This window comes from Chinchilla lanigera, unplaced genomic scaffold (assembly GCF_000276665.1).
Source record: "Chinchilla lanigera isolate Chin_1 unplaced genomic scaffold, ChiLan1.0 scaffold00001, whole genome shotgun sequence".
NCBI lineage: Eukaryota > Metazoa > Chordata > Mammalia > Rodentia > Chinchillidae > Chinchilla > Chinchilla lanigera.
In genome coordinates this window covers 34818848-34836153 of record NW_004955402.1, presented here as the reverse complement: position 1 = coordinate 34836153, position 17306 = coordinate 34818848, and the positions used below count along the sequence as shown (strand labels likewise).

Genomic DNA, 17306 nt, shown 5'->3' with positions numbered 1-17306 from the left:
CATTGAAGTTTGAAATTGCTGAACATTCTCTCAGAGATTCAAAATATGCCTTGGCATATTAAAGGCACTGAGAAGTCCTGGGTATCAGATGCAATTCCACTGAGCTGCAAAGAGCAGAAAACTCAACTCATGTGCTTTCAACATTTCAGTATTTTAAAAACAGACAAGAAGTCAGAGGAGAGGACACTGTTGGCCTTGGTTCAATGAGGCAGTCATGCCAGGGCAGAGGTGCTGCCATTTTCTGAGCCCGCTTTCACAATCACATGATGTCCGATGCCTTCCAGCCATCCTATTAGTATTTACAGCACAGGGGGAGGAAGGAAAAAGCCTGAGTAGGCTCTCTCTGTTTCGTTTATCACAAAACCGTACTCCTCCTCAGAAACTCCCCATTTCCTTCCTCATTAGGCTTCTGCTTCTGTTTTGTGGGTTTGAAGGGCATCAAATGGCCACAGTGGATGTGGTTCACAGTTCCAGCATTGATAACAAGCAATGGGCATGGAACAGCGAGTTGTGAGAGCCTTTGGGAGTCACCATTAAGTGTCGGCCTCATATAGCACTAAAGAAATGGGCTTTACTCTTCCACTGGAGGTACTCACATGTAGCCATGGAAACATACCTTCAAGAACACTGCTTTAGCTAACATCCCCTGGAGTAACAGGCCCAGGAAAACTAAACTCCTAACTTACTGGCAGGGACTTGCGACACTAAAGGCTTCTCTGAGTTTGCCCCATTCTTGAGAACACTCTGGTCTCAGCCGTGAATGAAGAACATTCCTGGATGCTGATGTTTGCCATGCATAGGCTGCCCACTGCCATACCCTATGATCTGTATGTTCAGGGCAGCTGTCTTTGGCTACCAGATTGTCCACAAGGTCAAAAGGGATTAGGAACATACATTCTAGAAGAGGTACCCTTCTACCCTCTTGGCCATGAAAGACAAACATTCCCAAGATGACAAGCTCAGCAACCTCTCCTCTCATGACATAGCAAGAAAGCTCCCTGTGGAGCTTCTCCAAGTGACTTCAACAAAACTCACAACAGAAACCACACCCAGTCACTGGGACTGGCACAGCTCTATTGAGCAAGAAACAGTCCCTGGAGTTCAGCTGTGCAGTTTCTAATAATAGCTTCTTTTCAAAACCCTCCTTTCTTTCATTTCCACTTCTCAATTCTCTCTCAATTCAACATCTGACCCACAGAGTTTCACTAGTCTCTTTCCTACTCTCATCTTCCAGTCATTTCTACTCTCGTTTCCAACAAGATCGCTTCCCTTTATACCCTCTAGTTATGTCATTGAATGTTTCCTTTGCGCTGCCTTTGCACCAGTTTGGGAAAAGTGACCTTGGCCTATCTGGAGTGTGTGTGGTCCCCCAGGTATTGCCAGTGTGATGAGGCAATGTGGTCTTGTAGAGAGAGAGAACTGAATGGAATGTCCAGCTCCATCCTCATGGGTGGCAGGGCCGTGGGAGATTAACACAAAGAACCTTTGCGTTAGGAAGGCCTCAGGGCACCTGGTTCTCTAATTGCGGCCAAATTCTAAGTCATCAGGCTAATAGAGTATTCCAAGAGGCAGCTTGCCCAGGCCCCTTCCTGGAGACAGTTGTATTCTACTATGTTCCCACAGCCCTTCAGATACACTGGGTCTCCAGGAGAGGATGAGGACCCAGAAGTAGTAGTAGGTGAGGTGTGAGGACGGAATAAGGAGTAGGCCTTCCAGAAGAGGCAGCAGATGGTGGAGACATGGAAGGTTGGGTCACTGTGCTCAGAGAACAACGGTTCACTGGTGCCAGCATCAAGAGGGAGGGCTGGGCAGCTCAGCCACAGTCTTACAAAGTCCTAATAAAACCCACCTGGATATATATATGTAAAGCTTTCTGACTCTCCAATAGGAATGTTCCAATCTACGAACACAACGGTCAAAACCCCCTAATACATATTTTTTTTTTCCTAATGCATATTTTAAAACACTTCTCTCTTCTCAGGCTGGGAGGCTCAGCACGGCCCACGTAGCCAAGTAGCCTTAGCTCAGCCCCAAAGAACTGATCCAAGCTTCTCTAGACAGACACGATTTGCAGGAATGGTCTAGTTCACAGGGTAGGGATGCAAAGAACCAAGTCACCTAAATCCAGGCCAGAGAAGGGTGGAGAAGACTTGTTGTCTTTCAAGAGTATCTTTCTTCCAATCTCACTCTCATTTTGCCACTTGGAATCCTGACCAAGTATCACTTCCCCTTGGCAGCTGCCCTTGCCTGCCCAGGCTGAATTCCTTCTTCCTAGACATGTCCCTGGGCCTCGCGTGGACCTGCATAATTGCACATAGTACCGTGTGTTGTGGTTCGCTTAACAGCACCTCTGCGTCTATAATTCCTTGAAAGCAGGAACTGTGTCCTAATAATCTCTGTCCCTCTTCCACAGCATAACTCAGGTCCCAGAATGCAGTAATATGCCTGTTTAACAAGTAAATGTCCATTCACCTGTGCTGAACCTCGGGATAGAGAGGAAGGCGCTGGATTTGCATGAGTGTGATTGTCACAAACCAAAGCCAAAGAATTATGGTAGAAAATAACAAAGCAGATGGAAGAATTGATACCCCAGTGTATACTGCAAATGAGTGGAAATCTGACTCAAATTTGTTACATAAAAAAAAGATATTTCAGCTCCCTCATAACTAAAACGTCCCAGAAGGTCTAGAGTGGAAGCTTGGCTCACGAGCTCCAGCACAATTACCAGGACCAAGTCGCCTTCTCTTCTCTCCCTCTCCGCAACCACCTTTGCCCTCTGGGCTTTCCCCATTCTCATTTCTATGTGCAAGGGCTCTATGGTGCTCTATGGTGCTTTTAGGTCCAAACCAGCCAGGTTTGTAGATAGCGAGGGAGAACACATACTCCACTCCCAGCAAGCCCAGCAAAAGTGGCGTCAATCTTCATCAGCTCCACTGAACTACTTTGGACCCTGAACCAATCACTGAGGCAAGGGGAACAAGATGCTTGGATTTCACAGCGTAAGATAAAAATACAGTCCTGAGCCAGGAGTGGTAGTGCACGCCTGTCATCTCAATGCCCATTAGGCTGAGGCAGGAGGATTTTCCTGTGAGTTTGAGGCCAGCCTGGGCTGCATAGCGAGTTCAATACCAGCCAGAACTACACAGCAAGACTCTGTCTAAAGAGACAAAAATAGAATCATAAAATGCAGTACTGACCAGTCTGCAGGTGCCTTTTTCATGGCAAATTGTCTCCTGGGTACTCTGGGATGAACCGGCCCGTGCATAGCTAAGCAGGGTATGTGGTTGAAATGGGATGGACAGGTACCAAACTCTGCCGGTGACCAGCGTGGGAACTGGCCAAGTCACTTCACACCACACCCAGATTCCTTATCTGCACAGTGAAGCTGGACCTGTGGATCCTAACGGGCCGTTTCAGCTCCAACCCTCCCTCTCTATAACTCTACCCCCACGGCACCCCCTGGTGCCTGTCAGCCCTGCTCCCTATGCTGGCACAGCCCTGGCATCCCCTCCAGCCAGCCTCACCTTCAATCGCTTTCGTCTGACCACAGGTCACCGAGAGCCTGAAACCTGAGGTACTTGCTTGAGTGTGGGTTTCTTTTCTCTGGCTTCCCAGGAGCTGCTGTCTATCCCTAAGGCCCTGGACATGAGGAGCAAACCTCACACTAGGGGACTTCCCAATAGTGTGGGTGAGATCTGCACCTACGTGAGCACAGAGAAAATCCCCACAGCTGACTCAGGAGCAGGCTGCGAGAACATGGTAAATTTGAGAACTCTGGGTTGATCAAGGAAGATATGGGGTTGCAGAAGCAATAACACAAACAAGCTTTTCTGGGAGGCACTTGAACAGTGAGGAATGCAAGGGCGGAAAGAGACCTTCCAGAGACAGCAGGCAAGACCCCCCCAGGAGGGAAGCGGGCACTGGGAATCTTGGGGCAGAAAGGGAGGTCAGCAGGGGCTTGTGGCTCTGCAGCAAGGGTGGGAGGCTCAGGATCAGAGAGCTCTGATGGGCAGCAGCAGTGTGGGATCTGCCTCAGCTACAGAGATAATTTGGTTGGCAGATGCTGGCAGATGCTGGCAGTTCCATGGAGTATGCAAACCAGACAGGCTCTAAATGGCCAGAAATATGTTTACTTAAACTACACAGGTGCACTTCAACTTACAGTGGCGTCAGTGTCCCCCCAGAAAAACCCATTGTAAGGTGAAAATATCTTAATTTGAAAATGCATTTAATATACCTGACCTCCTGACAATCATAGCTCAGCCTAACCTACCTTAAACATACTCAGAACCTGTATATTGGCCTACAGTGGGCAAAGTCATCTAACACAAAGCCCATTTTATAATCAAGTGCTGAGCATCTGAGGGAACTGATCAAATGTGGCACCCTGTAGGGCTTAGCAGTGGCTGTCGCACCCTATGACTGTGTGGCTGACCAGTGGAGCCTCACTGATGCTGTCCAGCAGCTCCAATGAGCATTGTACTGCATATCACTGGCCAGGAAGACGTTTACGTTCAAAATACATTTTCTACTAACCTGGTGAAGCCAAAACATTGGTCAGTTGGGAACGATCTGATTAAAGCAATTAATTGTGTAAGAATCTGTGGCTCTAGCCAGCTTGGGGCTAATGGGTCTCCCTGCTGCGAGTAAGTAAACAACACGGGGACATTTCAGGCCAACACAAGGAGGCCGCATTTGACCCATTTATAAGACATTGTGATCCTGCAGACACAACTCTTAGACTGGGGTTCGCCAGCTCACTAGGCCAGGTATAAAAGTTCCACTGGGTGGTGTTGAAATCATACCCAGAAATCAGGCCTCTGTGACCCCAGCATGTTCCCACTGTGATTTCCTTTCAAGGAATTAAGTAAATGATTATCCTTTAAGCATGCATGGAACTTTATCACCTTCAAAGCCTGGCTTACTATACCCTCTGTAAGAACAGGAGCAGAAAGGCACTTCCCATCCACTCCAGCACTGAGTGGGTGAGGATGTGGGCTCAGGCATGTTGAGAAAATCGTAGGGGACAGAGACAGTAACAGCCAGCACTGAGGCTGGGGCTGCAGCCCCTTGAGGTCCTGCCTGTTCTGTTTGGCCAAACTGCTAGGGAAGCTGGTGTAAGCTGTGCTCTTTGAGAATGAGAGGCAGATCCAGATTGTCTTCTGCCTGGGACTGCTGCCTCCCACAGACAGAGGTCTCATCCCACAGTCAGGGACCATTTGCTCTTTTTTTTTTTTAAGGGAATGGGGTAGAACAGTTCTGTAGAGACTGAAGAAGTACCAGTGTCTTTGCTTTGTTTCATTTCACCCACTTCTCAGCTAGATGTGCTCCTAAGATTCATGTGGGCATTTTACAGTTTGGGGAACTAAGTAAGGCCCAAGGGCCCTACAATGCCTTTTCCATAGTGGAACATGTTCCAGCCTTTGAGCCCTAGGGGGCGCCAGCAAGTCTCACTTTTTCCAGACGTGCTGACAGCAAAGCTTCAAGGGGACTGTCCACCGGCCAAGAGTCCAGGGAGGCCAAGCAGCCTCCCTCTTCAAGATATTGTTCTCCCAACTCTCTGTACTCCTGCATCCTGTACCCTCATCAATGCCAGGACCCAGCCCTCTCAGGGCCTAACAAGTCCTCCCCATCCTGACTAGAAGTTTCAGAATCACATACCTTTCCCTTCACTACTCTCCAGGGATGTCCCTGGGCAACACCTCTGGGGATGCCCTAAAATCTCTTCTGGAAGTGATTCCCTGAGACACAAGGTTGACCCTGAACATCCATGGCTGAACTGAGAAACCCTGCAGCTTATGCAATTTGGAGAGCCGTTTTAAAGAAAAAATTATACAAAATTGCACATGGTAAATGCTCCCCAAACTGCTAAAGGGGCCTTGCCAATGAGGAGCCTGCACTCCTGTCCCAGGTCCCCCTGCAGCTGCCGCACTCTGGCGGACACCCAGAGGAGCAGAAGTGGCTCAGGGCTCTAGTGAGGCACCAGGAATCTCAGTCTCCTCCCCTAGTAGTTGCTGCTGTTGTTTCATAGTTAAGTCCTCTGGCTTCAAGCCTTCCACAGGGCAAGGTGAATTTTGCTTCACTTTTGGACACAGTGAGAGGACCTCTGCCAAGGCGGCTGGACAAATTCCCAGCTACCTCCACTCTTTGGCACTCCATGCATGCCAACAGGTCAGAGCCACCCACCCCGCACACACACAATACCCACACTTCCCCAAGGATATTCACCCTGGCTCAGAATTGCTGCCATCTTGCGTGACTAACTATCTCTAAAACTGTCTCAGTTTGAGGAGTGTAAGGTGCAGTCTCAGGGAACAGCTCCATCCTGAGCCCATGATGACACTGGTCACTATACTGCCATCTTCTCTCTCATAGGAGAGTGGCTCTGGCCAGGTGTCAGTGCAGTTCTCAAGGCTCAAGTTTGGATTTAGATTAAAACTCCAAACTACAGGCCAAAGAAGAGACTCCATCTGCCAGGTAGTAGGAAACCTAAAGGGCCTTCCCTGTGTCCACCCTGCCCAGCTAAGGAAAAAAGGCATACTTATTTTAGCAAACAAGGAAGAACTCCATGAGTGAAATAGGATGGTACTATCGCCAGAGTAAATAACAATAGTACCCTTACTAAGTCCCTAAGAAGGATCACATTCTACTCTGGGAGCTTTGCATTGACTATTGCATTCTCACCCCTCACAACAAGCCACGAGGTAGGTATTTCCCACGCAGATTCTACACAGACTCAGAGTGGTTCTGTGGTATTAATCAGCTTGCTGAAGACTACTCCATCAGCACAAGCTCTGTCAACCATATTACCGTTATCTCGGAGATGGGGCATCTGGCTTCTTGTCCATGCTCTTCCACTAATTAACAACATGACTCTACCATGTCTCTAGAAACCCAGCCTCAGCCTCACTGAGTAACAAGAGCTCTAAGAGGTGCTGTCTAAAGCACCTCCAGGATGTAGCTTAGTGCCTGGACACAGGTTCTGGCTCAGACAGAGTAGAGTAAGAATAACAACTTGAACACTTATACACAGGTGACCATGATAAATTACTTAGCCTGCCTTCACCTGCAAAATGAGGATACAGTACTACTTCAGATAGCCTGTAGCAAGGATTAAAGGGAACCAGGCCTGTCGAGTCAACACCAAGGCAAGTGTATATTAAACCTTTTTTCTTCCGAAGGCCAGCTGTTATTGTTCTAGCTCTGACACTATAAGACATTATGTGGTCCCCATCCCCACATCCCCTTTTCACCCAGTCCAGAACACTGCCATTGCTGAGGATGTTCTGTATGTAGAAATATTACAGATAACAGCTATACTCTGATTTTTTTTTTTTTTTTTTTTTTTTGGTGGAATTGAGGATTGAATCCAGTGGCTTTCCACTGAGCTGCATCTCCAACCCTTTTTTATTTTTAAATTTGAGACAGAGTCTCACTAAGTTGCTAAATTGCTTGGGCTGGACACAAACTTGTGATCCTCTGCCTCAGTTTCACAGAGTGCTGGATTACAGATGTGGACCACTATGCCCGGGTAATGACTGTACTTTTTTCTTCAAATGTGTTTCCAGAAAGATGAGACAGATGTGCTCATGGTACACGGAGGGAACTGGCCAGCAGAGATGGAGGGGAAGGAAGAGTTGCCTGACAGAGCTTGGAAGACAGGAGCCTGTGGTCCCGTGGCCAAGCCCTTCTAGACAGCTGCCGTGGGGCCATGGGAAGAGTGGCACACGCTGCTTGGGGAACTGGCCCTGCAGTGTTCAGACAGACTCTGTCCATATTGGGGCTATTTTGGGAGCTGCCTGCCAGGCCGGTGCCTTCAGATCTAAACCAGGAGGATTGAGCTGCTCCTATGGAAAATGTGATTTTTTTCCCCTGCAGGATTAAGACTCTTTTCCAGGTTTTCAATCACGTCAGGACTGCCACCCCAGAACCGACTAGATGGATCACTGAAACCAGATGCACCTCTCATGGCCTGTTCCGAATGGGGCAAACGCTCACCCAGAATCTGTTGGCTGAACCATGGAGTATCTTTCTTATCTTTTTGAACTAGTTGGGACTCTCCTCCAACTTCGAAGCCGGTTTCGGGAAGGCGTGCCTGCTGCCAAGGCCAGGGGGAAGCTGAGAGGCCGCAGTGGTAGCCGCGTGCTCCAGCATCACTGAGCCAAGCGGTGCTGTGGGCTCATTGCCATGGAAGTGAGATCAGTTTTCCTCCCTGGGATCAGGAGACTCTCTCAACCAATGTGAGGCCAGACCCCAGTGACTCACCCCACAGTGTGAGATTTCTCAACAGATGTTGCAGGACCACATGAAAGCCTGCTGGAGTATCGCTATCTGGTTTAATGTTTCTTTTTTGTTAAAAGTTCTGCTATAAGGAAGCAGTGGCTGAGGACTGAAGGCAGCATTATTTTACAGCCCAGTCCCTCTCCCTCTCCCCGGGAGTTCAGCTGTGGCTGGCCCTCTGGGAGCTGCAGAAGACAGGTGTGTTGACCAGGAACGAGACTAGGGGCTACCTTGATCCCTTCTTTCTTCTCCCATCAAGAAAGTTAGTTTTACTGGAATTCACTCCACTGCATTGCTCGGGGTCAGACGGTGGAGAGGACGGAATTATCCCAGGCTGACTTGCTTATGACCCTCCAAGGACCCTGGGAGGTCTCTTATTGGCACCCAGGGGCTTGGACAAATTTATAAACATCCAATTCCCAGAAGAATGAGGCAAGGAAGGTCAGTTAAGTTAGACTGTAGAATGAATCCTCTTCCCATTACTCCTTGATATGCTTTTAATATTTCTTTAGATCATTTTTATTTGCTTATTAAAATTTAAAGTTTATTAAAATAAGAAAGAATAACATACTAAGTCTCTACCTACCCTTCCCCTGCTTCAACAATGACCCAGCTTAAGGTGCACATTGAGCATTTCTAAACCTGGGACACAGCTCACAGTCAAGTGGATAAGCTTAGTGGCATGTTCCTTTGCTCCTCTCTCCCCAAGCAGTTATTAAACCAATGAGATGTCTGGCAACTGGTTAGGGATGAACAGGTTGATGCAAATGAAAAAGGAAATCAACCAGTAAGTTGTGCTCTTGAGCAGAAGTTCCCTTAATTTTTACCATCTGCAAAATTTTCCATTTTCTTCCTTTGGCCTTGTGTGCTTGAAGGCTTTTATTTTACCAAATTCCATTTACTTCTGTTTCCGCCATTAAATGAATAGCAACTTGCATACCAGTGTTCATGGAAGCATTATGCACGATACCTCCAAGGTGGAAGCAAGCTGGGCCCCTGAGGGACAGCACGTATCGCAAGGCAGGACAAACTCAAAATTCTCTCTTAGCTGTGGCTATGAGAAAGGTGACAGCTGAGTCTCAGTGTATCTTTCCCCCTTTCATTCTCCCCAGACCTTATTTTTAACCTATGAAGGCTTTCCTTCAATCCTTCAGGAAAATGGCAGTTTGTAAACAAACAGAAGAAGCAAAGAGCAAGAGCAAGACTTGGCTCTTCGTCTTAAGTAACCAAGTGCAGAAGCACATAAATTCCTTACAAAACAGCCACTGTGTGTTAGAGTAAAATTACTGATCTGAAAGCTCCTTCAATTCAATTCATCAAATTGTGACCTGTGAGCCCTAATTTCTTCTTGTGTCATCTGGGCATAAAACTGCCCTTCCCAGAGGGGTTGTGGAGCTCAAAGGAAATTTGCTTTAGAAAGTCCCTTACAGGGGCCGGGAATATAGCTCAGCAGCACAAGCACCTGCCTGGCAAGTGCAAGGTCCTGAGTTCAATTCCCGATACCAAAGAAAACACTAAGACCCACTTATTAAATGGTGTTTAGAAAGTCCCTTACAGATGAAGCACCCCCACCCTAGCATAATGCTAGGTGCAGAAATCACTTGGTTACTGCTCATCCACACCGAAGAACTAATGGCAGCTTTTCAACAAAACTAAAGGGGGAGCTCAGCAGAGCTACATTGTACTCTAGAATATGTCTATGCCTGTTTTCCTTCCAGATCTTCCAGCAAGATACATTTATCCTGTGGTTTGGAGTTCTTGCTCTCCTGGCTTGAAAAGTGCTGCTTCAAAATGATAGCAGGGCCAAGCACTACATTCCTATTCTCTGTCTTCAAAAGTACTTTAAAATTCTTTGATATAAATAATACGATATGTGTGTCTAAAAACTTATATATTTATTTTCTCAAAGTGAGTAATGCATTCACAAGGTTAGAAAACCAAACAGTATAAAAGCTATTACCATTAAAGGTCTTGCTTCCATTCCCATCTGCTATGACTTTATCAAGATAGCTCCTCCAAAACTTCATATGCTCATAAGTAAGGATTTGGGGAGGTGACTGAACTGTGGATGTTTGATAATGGATTGGACCACTGATGATTTCTTAGCTGGATGTGATGCTGGGAGGTGAAGCCCGAGGGAGGATATGTATGTATCCGGCCTTCAACTCATGCTTCTTCCCATCCGTCACACCGTGGACTGTTTCTCCTCTGCCTTGCTCCTCTGCCGTGCTGCGCTGCCTTAGATCCAGCTGATTATGGACTGAAACCTCTAAAAACTAGGAGTTAAAACAAACCTTTTGTCTTTAACTTGTGAGTGTTTTGTTCTAACAATGAGGAAGTAACTAAGACACCACCCCTATTGGCCCTATTTCCAACCCCTTCCCCAGAGGTAATTTAGGCATCCTTTCAGTGAGTCTTCATGTGGTCATAAGCAAATTCAAATATCAGCCGGGTGTGTTGGTGCACACCTGTAATCCCAGCACTTGGGAGGCTGAGGCAGGAGGATCATTGTGAGTTTGAGACAAGCCTGGGCTACAAAGTGAGCTCAAGGTCAGCCTGAACTGCATAGCGAGACCCTGTCTCAAAAAGATTAAAAAAAAAAATGTATAAATCCTAGTCCCCTCCACTTCCACATACATAAAATACAGCAAATTATTCACTCACAGGTCTGTACATTGCTGTTTCCAGTGAAGCCTGGGGGCTTTCCTCGCTAGTTCTCAGGGAGCTTCCTTCTTTTTTTCAGAAGTGCCGTCCTCCATTATATGACTATGCCAGCTTTCATTTAATCAGTCCCATGCAAGTGGACACGTTGGCTGTTTCCAGTTGTAAGGTTATTTTAATCTATATCCTAGGAGTGCTTAGTTAGCATTTGAAGCACTAACCACTTGATTTCAAAGTCTAAATTAGTGTGTTCAATAATTAGTGTACAAAATGATAGAAATGATTTTTAACTTTTTGTTGATGGAACAAATGTTAATGTGGTTTGCTAAAAGGAGCTGATAGTGTCCCTTACCCCCGAAGAGAAGGTCTACAAATCCAGCAGCCTGGCCTCTCTGAATTACAGTCTGGAGCCAGAGTGCCCTTTGGTTTTGGGTCCTCACCTCATGGAGGGCTGTCACTGACTCAGTATATGTTGGCTGACCCTTTCATTACAATATTAGTCCACCCCTCAGAGGTCGTCTCATTGCAAGAGATTGATGCATGCCTGTAAGTGGGGACATGGACTTTTACTAAGGCAATTTTTATTAGTTTCATTTTCTACTTTCATTCTTACCAAAACCCTGCAGAGGGTTCAGATCTCCCACCCAGCAACATGGCACATGGATGCAAAAGAAAGACAAAGAGAGAATATTCTGCAGTTGAGCTCTGGGATGACCTGATGCTTTCTGTGAAACAAAAGGCCATGAGTCCAAAAGCCCATGGCTTTTATTTGTATCAATCAGGGAGGTGGGTGGGGGTTGTGGCAGAGTGCTGGGGAAGAGAAACTTTCCAAACATTGGCTGTAAGGAAAAATAGCAATTTTGTACTAGGCACGAAGGCCTCCAATTAGCAGTGAATGATAGCTTGATGTATTCAAGACTGGCACCTTTACTACCAGGAAGGTACAATTCTTTCTAAGTTCCATGGTCTCAGCTGAAATGTTATCTCATGTCTTTGCCCTGGAATTTCACAGGCTCTTGCTTGAGCCCCCATTGCAGCTATCATCAGGGAGGGGCAATTCTTGCCCATGTGCTGCAGTGAGACATGTTAGCATCTTAGTTGGACTCGATCACATTCTTTTAGCGAGTTAAGGGAACATCTGGTTTAATATAGGCAGCTCTACATATTTCAGAGAACAGGAATGAAGTAAAGATCAGGGAAAGATGGAGGCAAAAGCCTTTGCTTTTCAAGAGAGTGCTGCTTGATGCTCTGCCACACATTCTGACTTTAGGACAAGATTAGACTGCATGATTTGAGGGAATGATGTGGTTTAGAATAGGTCACTGTTTTTATGCAGGTTTACTATTGGTCAAATTTAGTCTAAGACTTGTGTAGCGGATGAAAAAAAAATCTTTTCTCACCTATCACTAAGTTCATAACTGAGGACTCTAATTACAAAAGATAGATTATCAAGAAAAAAAGCATACAAATTTATAAAACTTTTACATGCCTCATAAAATGAAGACACAAAGAAACAATGATACCATGTATTGCTACATTTCGGTTTGGTGAAGAGTAGTCAGGTATGCAGTGTGTGATTGGACAAGAGCAGATAGTATGGTAATACACTGAGGAGACTTGGTAAGGTCTGTTGGTTCAGACTCCTTTTTGTGTCTTTGTGGCAATAGTTCCTTTCCTCTGATATAGAGAAGACACCTCCCAAATGAGGCTCTTAAACCTGCCCCAGGGAAGTCTAGGGGGCCTAGAAGGGCAGGTTTGGTGTTGTGGGTTATAGGTTTCCAAACAGCATCAGGAAGCAATTCTGCATTAAATAAGGATAAACCTGAGACATTCCTAGGTAAATGGATTCTCCTCAAGACCATAATTTTAAGTGAAATAAATCAGACACAAGTTTAAATACCTCACTGTTTCTCTTGTGTGAGAAATTAGGTAAATAAGGAGCAAAATGGAGGATAGATATTGGGAAGTAGGAAGAACTTATTCAAATGAGAAAGAAAACAAGGAAGGGCAAGGAGGAAGGGAAATGAAGGGAAAAGGTATTTTAAAAGGAGAATGGAGGTTTTGGAACAAAACTTTTGTAAATGAGGAGGGGAAGATGGCTTGAAGGGAGGGGAGAGGAAATGGGAAAAAAGAAGAATTAAGAAATATTATGTACAGACGCAAATTCCCTATGATGAATGTGATCATTATGTATGGTAAACATGCACTAATGAAAAAAATAAATAAAAATTGTGAATAAAAATTGTGAAAAAAATGAAAAGAAACAGAACAGGGCCTAAATCAACTGAATCTTATGAGCCAACCCATACCCCAGGGCACCTGGGACAGAGCTCTGGTTGGCACTCAGGGATTCCATAAATGGTCTTCTTGATTTACATTTCCCCACAACCTGCCCAGAGAAGGATGCTACCTATCAGCTGCTCCCTAGTCCCTTAGCAATCCCCTCCTCAGTCCTCTGGCATCTCCAGCCCTTTTCTGGCTCTGGCTCCAGCTCCAGACGGTACATGTTTCTCCCAAGTCAGAAGCCCCAGAAGATGCAGGGATTGGCTGCCACCCAGAGAAGCTTGACAAGATGCAGTCCTGGCACAGGCTCAAGTTTCTGGGAAAGTGTCTAGAATTATAGGCCTGTGGCTTTTCTCGGTATAAACTCACACTTCCCCCTTCTGACTCTAGGAAACAAAGAGTCACTGTGAAGTGGCATCCTTAGGAATACGAGGAGCGGTTCCCTTAGCGGTGGTGCTGGTGGTCTCTTTTCAGCCTCTCATCCTCCGAAGACAACAAAGGTTGAAACAAGTGGAGCCTGGCTCTGCCTCATAAGAAATGATGACATGAGAGAGGAGCATCACAAACAAACGCCTGAAGGCTACTTCTGTGCCAGACATCAGGCAAGTATCTACACAGGACCCCTCTTGGATGTCCTAGGTGGGCTCAAGGTGCAGGGGAGCTCATGGAGGACAGTTTGTATTGACTCGGGGGCCAAGGAGGCTTCAAAAAGGAGATGGAGCCAGGGATATAGCTCAGCGGCTCAAGTGCCTGCCTCGTGAGCGCAAGGTCCTGAGTTTGATTCCGAATATCATACTCCAAAAAAAGGAGATGGAACCTCAATAGGGCCTGTCAGGACACATAAACAATTCATCAGAAATAAGAGATAATGATCCTTGCAGAAGATGGAGCAGAGCAAAGGCTGTTACTAGTGGGCTCTCAAAGCTTCTTTCATTGGATCGCAATTATAGAGAGATTTTGAGTAAGTCACACTCTGAGGTCATGTTCCCCAGATGGAAATCTCCCAGTATAATGACACGGTCCTTCTGGGAACTGAAAGGGGTTAGTTCATTTTTTAGCTAATAAACACTGTGCTACTCCAGTAGATTGAATTCAGCTTTGAAAACAGTAACACAAGAAAGGGGGCAGGTGAGAGATAACCCACGCTGCTTCTGAGCTGAGCAAAATTTGTACAACCATGTAAATCAAGAGTAAGTCATAGCTCTAAAATGGCATGAGACTTTTAGCCTTAGAGGTCAAAAGTTTCAACCAAGAAGTCTCAGTGCTCACTTTGAGCTTGGCTCCGTCTCACTGATGTCTCCTTCTGGATCAGAATCCTAGTTACTAGAGCTGACAGAGGTGGGGACAGCTGGGAATGAAGGAAAAGCTGAGTTCAGTCTACAAATGAAAAGCCTCAGAAAGTGAAGACAGGCTGTCTACAAGCCTTTAGAAAGTCCCCCAGCTGTACAAGTTAATCAACAGTGCAAGGAGAGGCATTTCTAGAAACTTCCCTGAGGTCATGCAAGTTTCAAACGTAGGCAGAACTGTGTCATCACCACCATTTGGGAAGCAGCAAGTTCCCCATCTGTAAAGTGCCTTTAACTTGTGTAAGAGCTGCTTTCTCTTTGAGGCAGATGACCTGCCCTGCTAGAGGTCACTTTCCCTGCCCATCTAGACAGAAAACAGCTGCAGGTTCTCAGAAGTCAGTAACTTCTTCCTGTAATATACTAACTGAGATGAATTTTCTTCTTCCTCACATCTTTGATACCTTCTCACATCCCTGACCCCTGCCTCCTTTTTGCTCACCAATACAGAGAAGCTCTGCAGTCCCAAACTTCCCTGGAGGCCACTGCTGGGGTAGAAGGATCACAGTCTCACAGATAGTCATGGCAGCCGTTGATGTCACCACAGAGAACCACTCCATGTGGTAGGAGGAAAAACATCTGTTGAAAATTGAAAACACGCAAAGAGATACGACATGTACATGGAGGTTTCTCAGACATTTCACTATATTCTTTCTAATTATTGCTGAACTCATTTAAATATTGTTATCACTGAAAAATTCACAGATCCTCATGAAACATGTCTGTCACCAATCATTAGGGAAATGTAAATCAAAGACATAATGAGATATTACCTCACACCTGATAGGATAGCTTTTTAAAATAAAACAACAAAAGAGAAATTAAAACATGTAGTATACCCATTCAAAGGAATATCATTCAGCATTTTTTTTTTTTTTTTGGTCTTTTTGAGACAGGGTCTCGCTATACAGTTTAGGTTGGCCTGGAGCTCACTTTGTAGCCCCTACTGGTCTCAAACTGGCAACAATCCTCCTGCCTCAGCCTCCTGAGTGGTGGGATTACAGATGTGTGCCACCATGCCCAGCCATTCAGCTTTAAAAGAAGAAAATATTGATATGCTGTAGCACATGGATAAACCTTGAAAGCATTATGCTGAGTAAAACAAACCTGAGTCAAAAGCACAAAAACTGTAGGGTTCCATTTATTTGTGGCACCCAAAATAGTCAAATTCCTAAATACAGAAAGTAGCATGGTGCCTGCCAGGGAGTGTAGGGAGGGGAAAATGAGAACTCGCTGCTCAGTGGGCGAAGGGTTTCAGTTTGAAGATGAGAAAGTTCTAGAGCTGAGTAGTGGTGAGGATGGCACAACTATGAGAAAGAACTTAATGCCACTTTACACTTCAGAAAGGTTAGGAAACTGGGAGTATAAATAAGGACCAAATGTGTAATAGATACTGGAAAATGGGAAGAACATGTCTAAGTGAGAAGGGGAACAAGGAGGGGGAGGGGAAAGGAAAGAAGAGACGAGGGAAAATAGAATAGAAGGAAAAAAATGGAAACAAAGCTTTTGTAAGTAAGGTGGGAAAGAGGGGTTGAAGGGTGGGGAGGGGAATGGGACAAAAAGAAGCAGTGAGATATATTATGCACAGGTACAAATTCCCTATGATCAATGTGATCATTATGTATATCTAAAATGCACAAATAATTTTTTTGAGTTTTAAAATGAGTTTATTAAAGAATGTTCTCAGGAGGGCTACAACCTTTAATTTGTCATTTAAAAAAGTTATGTTTCCTCATGCTTTATAGTAAAGGTAATGTAAAAGGTAGAGTTACAAGCATTTTTCTACCGGAATTCTCTGGTAGTATAGCATAGCGTAGTCATTCTGCAATGTTATAATAAATTTTAAAAGTCTCCTCTATGCTTCTCTTCAAAAAGCAATGAATAATAGAAGGACATGGCATAAAAAAGCCACTTTTTTCCTATTCCTGCTGCAGTACTGGAGCCAGTATTTTTACCATCACACACTACAATTTCCACTTTATCCATTTTAATATGCTCTGTCACCTCTCTGAATTCAACATCATTCAATACAAAAACCCACACATTATCGCAGAATCTGTAAGGATTTAGAGAGCCCCTGAAATTGGCTCTGTTCCTGCCCCTCTGAGCCAATGCTGAATTTATAGCCTTATCAAACTGAAGTAGAACTTAGAGGTTAAGTTGAGGGGCGATCTGTTGAGATTGTGTGAGCTCATCTAGGCTTTCCTGACGACTGTTTCCCAAAGTGATATTTCTGTAGAATTGATATGCCATGGCTCACGAGGAAGAAATTGCTTTTTTTTTCAGGCTTCCATTGATATCCAGGCCCTGTAGGAGGCTCTAGCAGCTTCGAGGCCAGGGGCCTGAAGGAGGTGGGGCCTAAAAATTAAAACACACACACAGGTTAAGACAGTAACTTTTATGACATATATAATTTAGCACAACAATAAATTATAAAATAAATAGTAAAAAGCACACAGATCTCTCAGAAATATAAGATATTCAAGCGGTTTGTAAAAGTGAAGTCCTTTTTTTTTATTTTAAAAATAAAAGGGGGAAAACATTAACAGACAGACAACCTTTTACAAAATGGCAAAAACACAGTACAGACAATACAGAGTTACAAACAAATTGGTAGGAAATTAACGATCCTTGTTATATTACATATTGATATCTTCAGAGTGGTTTCTCATGAAAACAGATAGAGACATGCAATATTGTTCAATCAAGGACTCACTGACATTCTCTTTCAGCAAAGAA

At 45.0% G+C, this 17306-nt stretch overlaps 1 long non-coding RNA gene and 1 pseudogene across 1 annotated transcript in view; both read right to left on the bottom strand.

Moving 5' to 3' along the window:
• LOC106147790 overlaps positions 1 to 3692 on the bottom strand; it is a 30690-nt gene extending 26998 nt beyond the window's left edge. Inside the window, exon 1 of the long non-coding RNA XR_001232757.1 lies at positions 3525 to 3692. This is a non-coding gene — a long non-coding RNA (uncharacterized LOC106147790). The remainder of the gene's footprint in view (positions 1 to 3524) is intronic.
• Positions 3693 to 16238: 12546 nt separating this feature from the next.
• On the bottom strand, positions 16239 to 16963 carry LOC102014512 (annotated as a pseudogene).
• Positions 16964 to 17306: the final 343 nt, after the last annotated feature.